The sequence below is a fragment of the Periplaneta americana genome, chromosome 2 (genome assembly GCF_040183065.1).
Source record: "Periplaneta americana isolate PAMFEO1 chromosome 2, P.americana_PAMFEO1_priV1, whole genome shotgun sequence".
Classification (NCBI taxonomy): domain Eukaryota; kingdom Metazoa; phylum Arthropoda; class Insecta; order Blattodea; family Blattidae; genus Periplaneta; species Periplaneta americana.
In genome coordinates, this window is record NC_091118.1 from 99,261,573 (window position 1) to 99,274,142 (window position 12,570).

The 12,570-nt window shown below is 36.0% G+C and overlaps 1 protein-coding gene and 3 non-coding genes across 5 annotated transcripts in view; all 4 read left to right on the plus strand.

The window, feature by feature from the left end:
- Mvd (mevalonate diphosphate decarboxylase) overlaps nt 1-12,570 on the plus strand; it is a 196,682-nt gene that overhangs the window by 69,285 nt on the left and 114,827 nt on the right. The window lies entirely within an intron of this gene.
- Nucleotides 508-621, plus strand: LOC138695414 (U5 spliceosomal RNA). The gene has a single exon (XR_011331174.1). It is a non-coding gene; the product is annotated as a U5 spliceosomal RNA (small nuclear RNA).
- On the plus strand, nt 4,346-4,465 carry LOC138695403 (U5 spliceosomal RNA). Its single transcript, XR_011331163.1, has one exon. It is a non-coding gene; the product is annotated as a U5 spliceosomal RNA (small nuclear RNA).
- On the plus strand, nt 11,818-11,937 carry LOC138695404 (U5 spliceosomal RNA). The gene has a single exon (XR_011331164.1). It is a non-coding gene; the product is annotated as a U5 spliceosomal RNA (small nuclear RNA).

Consider the following 12,570-nt stretch of genomic DNA (forward strand, 5'->3'; position numbering starts at 1 on the left):
GTCATGGCAAAGGAAACCTTTCTACTCGAGCAAATCAGCCTACAATTAGCGATACAAATGACAGCCCTGCTGAAAGCAGAGGAAAAGAAAAGAGAAGGAGATATGGGAAGAATTCTTCGGTATGGATGTGGTAACCAACGATGAATGGAAGGGACCAAACTTCGAGCTCCAACATCTAGTGACGAGACTAGCGATACAAGCCTTCCACAACAAAATCTACAGCAAAAATTGATACCACGATCCTAACCACAACTGTGTGTGATCGTTAGGTGCAAAAATGTGTGAATGATACCATATTCTTCAATGTGAGAAAAGGAAGAAGACTTTGACACAATATAGCAAAGACTAAATACACATTGCGTGCTCTTTCTCCTTATTACTTTATAGTTGGAAACTAAGAAAAGTTTGTACGTGGAGAAGTAATGTTTCCATTGGGAAAGTGATGCTGGGTTTCCACGCACGAATTGTTGCGTTTCATTATTAGATGGTGTAAGGAAGGTAGAGGAATATCTCTGGTTTCTCTTCAAACTGTTTGACTTTTCCGCCTTTTACTAAAGATTTCCGTGGAGGGGAACATTTGATGAGTCTTTGAAAATTATTTTATAGTATTCCGTGAAAACTGGGACACATTTGCTTGTTGTGTTGCGCTCTAGATTGTCAAATGTCAAATGTGAGAAATAGCCTTTATTGTGTATAAAATTATAATGTTAATGTAATTTACACGTAAACTCTGACTCATTGGGGACATGTAGCACATAGAATAACTGAGATTGTTGTGAGTGTATTCTCTTTTTTATTTTATTTTATTGGGTTATTTTACGACGCTGTATCAACATCAACAGTGTATTCTATCTGACACTGTGCACTTATATAGAGATTCGGCATAATAGACATCTATATTTGAGAAGTAGAATGTCCTTTGACTGTTTCCGAATCCATTTCGATCCATTTATTGTTAGAAGCTGGAACATGTAGGATGTTGACGTGTTTAGTTGCAGATAGTTGCTTAAGGCTCATCGGCATAAATTGAATAAGTGACGTAACGACTGGCGCTGCAGTGCTGTATTTGTCATCGTATTGTAAAAGTAACATTTGTTACGATTTAGCGGTGTGTCTAGAAAATTGAGTATGTTTCGCAGGTTATACTTACATTGATGATTAATGATTGGGGTCCACACCTGTGGAGTAACGGTCAGCGCGTCTGGCCGCGAAACCAGGTGGCCCGGGTTCGAATCCCGGTCGGGGCAAGTTGAGGTTTTTTCCGGGGTTTTCCCTCAACCCAATACGAGCAAATGCTGGGTAACTTTCGGTGCTGGACCCCGGACTTATTTCACCGGCATTATCACCTTCATTTCATTCAGACGCTAAATACTCTAGATGTTGATACAGCGTCGTAAAATAACCCAATTAAAAAAAATTAATGATTGTGACGAAACTGAGCATAATTCTGAACTTATGTAGTGAGAAACATGATGTGGAGTGTAATATATTTTGATGCTGGAATTTGATAAGTGAGGGCTCGTTCAATATGGAATATGTGGAGTTTGTACCAAAGACGTTGTAGTTATATATGGTTTGTACATGGGATATGACATCAAAGTGTTATATCTGGGTTGATATATGAAACTGGAGCAGTGAAATGTAGTTGTAGTAGGTAATGTAAATAGTTCAGTACATGTCATTGACGCTGAAAAGAGAAACGCGATAAGAAGACACAGTTTAAATTGTAAAATTGTAGCAAACTTGTGTGATAGTTTCGCGCCATTCTCTAACAAGAATATTGATTGTGAAATGGACTGAGGAGAAAATATTTGTTTAATCCTGTCTACCGTCAATAAAGACGAATCTCTGGCTTTTTATGAAGATATCAGTGAGAGGATAGTTTGGGGATTGTTGTGCGGTTGGGGAACAGAATATTTTAAAGTGGTTTGTTTGGACTTGGGCAAGGTTTGATATGCGATTGATTCGGCTCTGAGTATTAAAATTGGCGTTTTTATGGTCTCGGAAGAATGTAGTCTGATGTGCATTCGTGTTCCAGTTTTGAAAATAACATGAAGTAATGAGATTTTGTGAGAAATGCGTGGTACACAATTAGGATAAGAGTTGAAATAAACCGAAGCAAACTCCGGGTATAATTTGAAATAGGTGGGAATGAAATTGTGATATCCGACTCTTAAAAATATTAATAAGTGAGTGAGTTGGATTCTGATGAAAATTGGCGGTAGATAAGTCAAAGTACGGTAGGAGATGTGACGTATACGTGTATTCTTCGGATTGTCCAGAATTAGAAAGTTAGTGTCTGTGGCTTTCGTGAGGATATAAACTGAAGCATCGGAGGTCAAGTTATAATGCTTTTTGGAATACATTTACCATTACCCATTTTTTCGATCTTAGAATACTTGCGCATTTAGAAATCGTTGTTGCGTGTTGAATAGATTGTTCCCATTGCAGCGGCGGATTTTCAGGGGAGGCAAGGGAGGCCGAGCCGCCCCTAATATTTTACCAGAACACAATATGGCAGTAATAATTTCAGCAGAATTAAGATCACAGACAAGTTGCAGCAAATGAACTTTTTTCCTTTTATATTAATTTTACTATTCACTACGATAAGATGTAAGTTACGTAAAGTCGACCACATTCAGTTGGTGATGTCCGCTCGCTATACTGTAGATAGCTTAGCACTGAAAAATAACAGCGCTGTAACCTGTACAGTCGACATCTAGCAGCCTGCAGTGTCTATGCGAGAGCGGGAGAGAGGAGTCGGCTGCATGACGCTACTCCCCGGTAACCATGACAAAAGAAGTTCAACCAATAAGATAGCTGGTAGAAGAGTGTTTAAACTTGACTAGAACGCGCGAGGGGAGCCGATTTGGAGACGTCCTGCCCACCGCTGACAACTGTACTGCTTAGAGTCACGGCTGGTTTCGGCTGTATTGGGAAGCTTTCTCTCTTTCTCTCTTCTTGGTTTTAGAAATTCGAGTCACGTGTTGTTAGTCGTCTCTCCCTGCTTAAATGTTGTCATTAATGTTGTTAGATTTTCTCTTGCTTGCGGGTGTTCCTGTTGTTTTATTATTTTGTGTTACGAGATATATTTACTTATACAGTATTTTAAATATAGTATATCGAGAGTTTAGAGTTTAGATTTGTCTCTAGCTTCTTCTAGTAGCAGTTATTCAGTATGTGTTACCTATTTGATCGGTTTGCGAAGAAAGAGCAACGTCCAGTTAATTTGCTGTAAAATTAGACTGTGTAATAGTAATCAGCAAGCCTCGGATTCTTACGGTCGAATCAATTTTGTTGCTATCTCGTTACTCTCGAAATATTGCTTTTCTTATTCGTTTTATGTAGCAAAGAGTAAGATTCTTAAATTCAGTGTGGCCTAAAAAGACCTAATTCGTAGGTTAGGAATTACAGTGTCCTAAAGAGAGGCAACCTTTACCAAGCCGTTTTAATATATTGACACTATGTTGTTTATTTTTATTTTTTTTTCTCCGTAAAATATAAAATTCCTAAACATAAGATTTAAAATCCTAAAACATAAATTGGAAAACCTAATTTTAATTTCTTAAAATCTATAAATTCTGCGCTGCATAATGAGGTACGTCAGACGCATTATATTTTTATATTCTCGTCATTCACTTCCTGGCCTCCTCAACTTTCAAACCCACCGTCCGCCACAGTCCTGTTGTGATTATGATTATTTTGAGATGTATACTTGTTTTGAGATAATATTTCTTGTCTGCTTTTAGGACATCGCATTTGCTTAGTTGAGAGACCTTCGTGACAGATGAATTCTCGCATACTGTTAAACAAATAATAGTAACGCCCTAGTGTGTAAGATATCCGAAAGCTGCAAATGGAGCCTTACAGATATAATGCTTTCTTGAGAAAAGTGAGAATGGAGGCGGATAATTCCACTTTTTATAGCTTTGTTTGTTACTAAACTTAAACATTTTTTTCTAACATAGTACGTAGAACTTGATTAATGTGACTACATGCTTTGGTTTTCAATAATTTGAAAGAGAGAGAAAGGATAGAATACCGGTAGACTATGTTTTTTGTTAGTGTAGGTACGTTAAGCGTAGTTCTTGAAAATGGCCGGTAGATATCATCAGGTAGAGTTGGTGCATTTGAAGTGGGAAAAATTGTATTTTCGATCGAAGTGAAATGTAATGTTAGAAGAAGAGAGAAAGAGTGTAGCAGAAAATACAGTTAATTGTCGATTTGGGAAGTAAGAAAAGTCTGTACGTGGAGAAGTAATGTTTGCGTTGGGAGTGGGATGCTGGGTTTCTGCGCACGAATTGTTGCGTTTGATTGTTAAATGTTGTAAGGAGAAGTAGAGGAGTATCTCTGGTTTCCCTTCAAAACGAATAAATCTTTCGCCTTTTACTAAAGATTTCCGTGGAGGGGAACATTTGATGAGTCTTTGAAATATTTTTTGTCAGTGCTCGGTGAAAACTGAGCCACATTTAAATTTATTGCTTTTTGTGTTGGTGTTCAGATTGTGAAATGTGAGAAGTACTTTCTATTGTATATAGAATTATAACGATAATGTAATTTAAACGTAAACCCAGCCTGATTGGAGATACTTAGGATAGAACAACTGAGAATGATGTGACTTCATTGTATCTGACACTATGCACTTATATAGACATTGGGAATTATGTATATTTGAGAAGGAGAATATCGCTTGAATGTTACCGAATCCATTTCGATTCATATATTTTTAGGAGATGGAACGTGTAGGATTTTGACGTATTCAGTTGCATATACTGTAGATGGTAAAGGCTTTTTGCCATGAATAGAATAAGTGACATAAAGACTGGCGCTGAAATGGTGACTTTGTCATCCTATTTTCAAAGTGATATTTGTTTGTAGGTATCTAGAAAATGGAGGAGCAACGTTTTTGCAGGTTATACTTACACTCCTGATTAATGATGCGTTACTAACAAGTCGGCAGAAACTATCATGAAAGGGAACTGGTAGAAATGAGGACTTGGGACTAAAATGAGCATAATTCTGAACTTATGTAGTGAGAAACATGATGTGGAGTGTAATATATTTTTATGCTGGAATTTGATAAGTGAGGGCTCGTTCAATATGGAATATGTGGAGTTTGTACATGGGATATGACATCAGAGTGGTATATCTGGGTTGATATATGAAACTGGAGTAGTGTTATGTAGTTGTAGTAGGTACAGTAAATAGTTCAGTATATGTCATTGACGCTGAAAAGAGAAACGCGATAAGAAGACACAGTTTAAATTGTAAAATTGTAGCAAACTTGTGTGATAGTTTTGCGCCGTTCTCTAACAAGAATATAGATTGTGAAATGGACTGAGGAGAAAATGTTTGTTTAATCCTGTCTAGCGTCAATAAAGACGAATCTCTGGCTTTTTTTTATGAAGATATCAGTGAGAGGATAGTTTGGGGATTGTTGTGCGGTTGGGGAACAGAATATTTTAAAGTGGTTTGTTTGGACTTGGGCAAGGTTTGATATGCGATTGATTCGGCTCTGAATATTAAAATTGGCGTTTTTACGGTCTCGGAAGAATGTAGTTTGATGTGCATTCGTGTTCCAGTTTTGAAAATAACATGAAGTAACGAGATTTTGTGAGAAATGCGTGGTACACAATTAGGATAAGAGTTGAAATAAACCGAAGCAAACTCCGGTTATAATTTGAAATAGGTGGGAATGAAAATGTGATATCCGACTCTTAAAAATATTAATAAGTGAGTGAGTTGGATTCTGATGAAAATTGGCGGTAGATAAGTCAAAGTACGGTAGGAGATGTGACGTATACGTGTATTCTTCGGATTGTCCAGGATTAGAAAGTTAGTGTCTGTGGCTTTCGTGAGGATATAAACTGAAGCATCGGAGGTCAAGTTATACTGCTTTTTGGGAAACATTTACCATAACCCATTTTTTCGATCTTAGAATACTTGCGCATTTAGAAATCGTTGTTGCGTGTTGAATAGATTGTTCCTGTTGCAGCGGCGGATTTTCAGGGGAGGCAAGGGAGGCCGAGCCTCCCCTAATATTTTACCAGAACACAATATGGCAGTAATAATTTCAGCTGAATTAAGATCACAGACAAGTTGCAGCAAATTAACTTTTTTCCTTTTATATTAATTTTACTATTCACTACGATAAGATGTAAGTTACGTAAAGTCGACCACATTCAGTTGGTGATGTCCGCTCGCTATACTGTAGATAGTTTCGCACTGAAAAATAACAGATAGCGCTGTAACCTGTACAGTCGACATCTAGCAGCCTGCAGTGTCTATGCGAGAGCGGGAGAGAGGAGTCGGCTACATGACGATACTCCCCGGTAACCATGACAACAGAAGTTCAACCAATAAGATAGCTGGTAGAAGAGTGTTTAAACTTGACTAGAACGCGCGAGGGGAGCCGATTTGGAGACGTCCTGCCCACCGCTGACAACTGTACTGCTTATAGTCATGGCTGGTTTCGGCTGTATTGGGAAGCTTTCTCTCTTTCTCTCTTCTTGGTTTTAGAAATTCGAGTCACGTGTTGTTAGTCGTCTCTCCCTGCTTAAAAGTTGTCATTAATGTTGTTAGATTTTCTCTTGCTTGCGGGTGTTCCTGTTGTTTTATTATTTTGTGTTACGAGATATATTTACTTATACAGTATTTTAAATATAGTATATCGAGAGTTTAGAGTTTAGATTTGTCTCTAGCTTCTTCTAGTAGCAGTTATTCAGTATGTGTTACCTATGTGATCGGTTTGCGAAGAAAGAGCAACGTCCAGTTAATTTGCTGTAAAATTAGACTGTGTAATAGTAATCAGCAAGCCTCGGATTCTTACGGTCGAATCAATTTTGTTGCTATCTCGTTACTCTCGAAATATTGCTTTTCTTATTCGTTTTATGTAGCAAAGAGTAAGATTCTTAAATTCAGTGTGGCCTAAAAAGACCTAATTCGTAGGTTAGGAATTACAGTGTCCTAAAGAGAGGCAATCTTTACCAAGCCGTTTTAATATATTGACACTATGTTGTTTATTTTTATTTTTTTTCTCCGTAAAATCATATAAAATTCCTAAACATAAGATTTAAAATCCTAAAACATAAATTGGAAAACCTAATTTTAATTTCTTAAAATCTATAAATTCTGCGCTGCATAATGAGGTACGTCAGACGCATTATATTTTTATATTCTCATCATTCACTTCTTGGCCTCCTCAACTCTCAAACCCACCGTCCGCCACAGTCCTGTTGTGATTATGATTATTTTGAGATGTATACTTGTTTTGAGATAATATTTCTTGTCTGCTTTTAGGACATCGCATTTGCTTAGTTGAGAGACCTTCGTGACAGATGAATTCTCGCATACTGTTAAACAAATAATAGTAACGCCCTAATGTGTAAGATATCCGAAAGCTGCAAATGGAGCCTTACAGATATAATGCTTTCTTGAGAAAAGTGAGAATGGTGGCGGATAATTCCACTTTTTATAGCTTTGTTTGTTACTAAACTTAAACATTTTTTCTAACATAGTACGTAGAACTTGATTAATGTGACTACATGCTTTGGTTTGCAATGATTTGAAAGAGAGAGAAAGGATAGAATACCGGTAGGCTATGTTTTTTGTTAGTGTAGGCACAGTCTAATAGATACAGTCACGCAAGTCATACGTATAAAATATGCCAACATTTGACAGCTGGTGCGACAGTAGCCCTCTACCGGCAGGCAAGTTAAAAGTGTGCACACGACATATGATAACACAACAGAAAACGGGTTTTGCGTAATTTATTTTATATTTTTATGCTATACAATAAGTGTATATGGTTCTTACTAATTCTACTTTGGAATCCTGAAAGAATTTCACACGCAGTTAATCTACAAGTTTCAGAAGCTGGGAATAAACGTAATTCTTTCTGCTCCTTACAACTGAATCAAGGCCCTGATCACGTATCATGATTTGAAATAATATAATTGTTTGTACGTGGACGGTTAATTCAATTCATTCCTAAATATATTTATGAACCATTGAAACTCTATATTTCCTGTGAGAAGAGTCAAAATTGTAGGGCATATCTCGTAGGGTACATCGCGTGGTGAACTCCTCTCCCTATTTCCTGAGAAATTAACTATTTTACATAACGCAAATTGGGGTAAACTCGGTCGCTGAGGTAAATTTGAGAATAAAAAAGGGGAAGATTTAAACCTTAATTTGACAGACATTGATTTATGAAGTTCATTATTTTTCCATTTTTTTATTATTATTATTTTGAGACGCTAATAGTGCTGATATTATGGCTTAAATTTTTATGGAAAGTTTACCGCATTTTACATTACATTTCCAGTTTTCACAGATAAGCTTAATTTTAACTTACCCTACCTATATAATATGTAATTTACATGCATTTACTGTTATTATGACGTAGGTGAGAACAAATGAATACACAACTTTGTTGAAAAAATTGCAACTTCAATTAACTCAGAAAATGTAGGCCTAATTTTTTTCAGAGCAGAAGTGGTGTAAGTCAAAAATGGGTAATGAGTGTTAAAGTAAACATTCTGTAAAATACAGCGCAAAGTAGCAGGTAATATTGAATTTATTGAAACTATTAGTAGTCAGTGAATAGCACGAAGGATATATTAATTGCTACTTTGCGCTGTATTTTACAGAATTTTTACTTTAAACCTCATTACCTGATTTTGACTTACACCACTTCTGCACTGAACGGCTCAAATAATCACTGGCAATGTAAAATCAACACCAATAACAGTAATGCAAATTATTACAGAAAATATTGCTTTTTATATTAAATTTAAAAAGGCTCTTTTATTTCTTCAGAACTTAATACTTCTGCCACATGAACCTACAGCAACACATCAGAAATTTATCGACACAGTCTGGATTTATTCAAGAAGTGAATATTTTGCAAAAGGATTATAATACGCCATAAATTCTTGAAAAAATTAACACCATAATCCCTACTTGAATGCAATATAACATTCAACTTTTGAAAAATATAAAGAAAAAACACGAATACAAAAAGTATGGAATTACTTGCATTAAAAACTGTAGATAATCCAAAATCGGAATGGTTACACATGATCTCTGCAAAACAATAATATACTGTAACAGGTATTTACTTTGTTTTTATTTAAACTCTCCTTCCTGACATACAAATAGGTAACTGATAACTAACAAATGTTTTATAGAACACAATACGTAGGCTACCTACAGCGTGGATTATAGGTTATGACTGAGTTATGATTTTCTCTTGGTCTTTAGGGAATCTGAAGAACGACAAATTCGGAGATTTAAACTTGTTGTTACTGCAATTTTCGTCATTACACACATTGCCTTTATTCCGACGCATGGTTAAAACGTTATTATAACATCTCGCCAAAGACGTTGTAGTTATATATCTAGACACACAACTGGCGCTGGTGTCGTGCACAAATTTGAAACCTCTCGCGCAGGTTCGCGCGACGCCATGTTTGGGGAGCACAAATGATTGTTTCTATAAATCATTCCGAGTTTAGAAAATACCATTTGTATATAGGCGTTTTCTTAGCGGACATCCAACTGCACTGTAATATAACTAAACTTATTTACGTATTTTCTAACGTATAATAAATAAATATAAATACTGTAACTAAGCATTGCTTTAAATATAAAGGCTTTATATTGCTCATAAATATACTTATTAGTTTATTTATATTTCCAATGACAGAAAACATGGGATGTTTTTACTTATGTTATTTTATATACGTTAGAAAATACGTAAATAACTTATTTAAGTTTTTACAAAGACGGGGATGTCCGCTAAAAAGATGGCTATATACTCAATGGTATTTTCCAAACACATAACGCACTTTAATAATAATTCTCAATGTTTTGAGAATCAGAGGCGATATCACTCTTTAGAACTTTCAACTGCAGACATTCATTGCAGTTCCCTCATTCTTACACCATTCTCAATGACAATATTGTGAAAATGTGTTTGCATTGCTCGCTTTGTTCTTAACATTAAGAAAATATGGTCAATTTATCGTACATATTAGCAGTAAACAAAATCTCTTTTCTTTTTTCTTTAACGAAAGAATAATCGGAATCTTATCATATCATCATTTGAGATTATAGAAATGTGTCGCTTAAATGAAAGAGCGATTATACAGATGTTGAGAGAGAATATGGCAGATTACCATCCAAGGGTGTCTCTTACATAGTGTGAAAAACAAAGTGATAACAGTAGAACATTTGTACTATCTTTCTACAACTATAGGAACATATTTTAGAAAATGGGTTCCCAAATTCCCCCCGAGAATCACATTTTAAACTTATTAAACTGACCATAGAAGTAGGCTTACATGAAGAAGCGTAGCTCAGTCGAATAAGGCCTGCCGATCCGAAGTTGCGCTCGGGAGCGGGTTCGATTCCCGCTTGGGCTGATTACCTGGTTGAGTTTTTATTTCGATATCCTCAATCGTAAGGCTAATGTCAGGTAATCTATGGCGAATCCTTGGCCTCATCTCTCGAAATACCATCTTGCTATCATCAATACCATCAATTTTAAATAATCTAATAGTTGATACAGCGTCGTTAAATAGCCAACTAAAAGAAAGTACTACATAAAGAACAGGTTCACCATATAGCTTAAAGTTACCAGTACAACACGACTTTACATAAAAAAGTTCAAAGACAAGATTTAACGAAATCAATAATAATAATGATAAATCAATAGGCAAGATGTTCTGTAAACTACACCTCAGTTCTATTAGCCCTATATGACTGATTCATGCATGTGACGTTTATTTCCTACTACAGTTGTGATAATAAATTAATGTACGTATGGTAGGCCTACTTATATTTCAAACTAAACATTATATACTTGTTTTTATTTTACAGGTGTCTATTACGTGAAATGAAAGCAGATAAATAATAATTGTTCGTTTCTTGTTCACATGAAAGCAAACCTGTGTTTAAATATAGGCCTAATGTAATGCCTTACATAGCTGGCAGTGTTTTGTTAATAATAGTTAATACTGATAATTTTCTTTTCATCTGAACTATTACTAAAATATGCATTTGTATTTCTGTTCGCTATATATGTTATCAAATAACTATACAATGTCTTTGGTTAAAGTATCAAATTGTTCCAGTCTTCTTTTGTTTCTTGTCAAACTAACGTAACTACTGTACGCTTGATTATGTCCATAACATGGTTGCTTTAAATGTTAATAGAATGTTTTCATTTATCCATTCAGATTGATTTTTAAGATACACAAACATACGAATTAAACATTCAACATTGCATAACACAGCCTTCTGCTATCCGGCGCTTTCCCCAAAACATGGCGACGGACGCAAGCTTCAGTTTGTCCGTACTCTAAACTTCTGCGCAGCCTCGGCTGTAGGGGCTCGCATGTCGCATACCTTTAAAGCACGTGCTGGCTGTATCAACCCTATGACCAGTGCCTTGCCTGCCGCTTGAGCGCTAGTGTCGTGAATGTTGGCAAAAAAAGTGTTGAAGTTGCGCGACTGTATATATTAGACTGTGGTGTAGGTACGTTAAGCGTAGTTCTTGAAAATGGCCGGTAGATGTCATCAGGTAGAGTTGGTGCATTTGAAGTGGGAAAAATTGTATTTTGGATCGAAGTGAAATGTAATGTTAGAAGAAGAGTGAAAGAGTGTAGCAGAAAATACAGTTAATTGTCGATTTGGGAAGTAAGAAAAGTCTGTACGTGGAGAAGTAATGTTTGCGTTGGGAGTGGGATGCTGGGTTTCCGCGCACGAATTGTTGCGTTTGATTGTTAAATGGTGTAAGGAGAAGTAGAGGAGTATCTCTGGTTTCCCTTCAAAACGAATAAATCTTTCGCCTTTTACTAAAGATTTCCGTGGAGGGGAACATTTGATGAGTCTTTGAAATATTTTTTGTCAGTGCTCGGTGAAAACTGAGCCACATTTAAATTTATTGCTTGTTGTGTTGGTGTTCAGATTGTGAAATGTCAGAAGTACTTTCTATTGTATATAGAATTATAACGATAATGTAATTTAAACGTAAACCCAGCCTGATTGGAGATACTTAGGATAGAACAACTGAGAATGATGTGACTTCATTGTATCTGACACTATGCACTTATATAGACATTGGGAATTATGTATATTTGAGAAGGAGAAAATCACTTGAATGTTACCGAATCCATTTCGATTCATATATTTTTAGGAGATGGAACGTGTAGGATTGTGACGTATTCAGTTGCATATACTGTAGATGGTAAAGGCTTTTTGCCATGAATAGAATAAGTGACATAAAAACTGGCGCTGAAATGGTGAGTTTGTCATCGTATTGTCAAAGTGATATTTGTTTGTAGGTATCTAGAAAATGGAGGAGCAACGTTTTTGCAGGTTATACTTACACTCCTGATTAATGATGCGTTACTAACAAGTCGGCAGAAATTATCATGAAAGGGAACTGGTAGAAATGAGGACTTGGGACTAAAATGAGCATAATTCTGAACTTATGTAGTGAGAAACATGATGTGGAGTGTAATATATTTTGATGCTGGAATTTGATAAGTGAGGGCTCGTTCA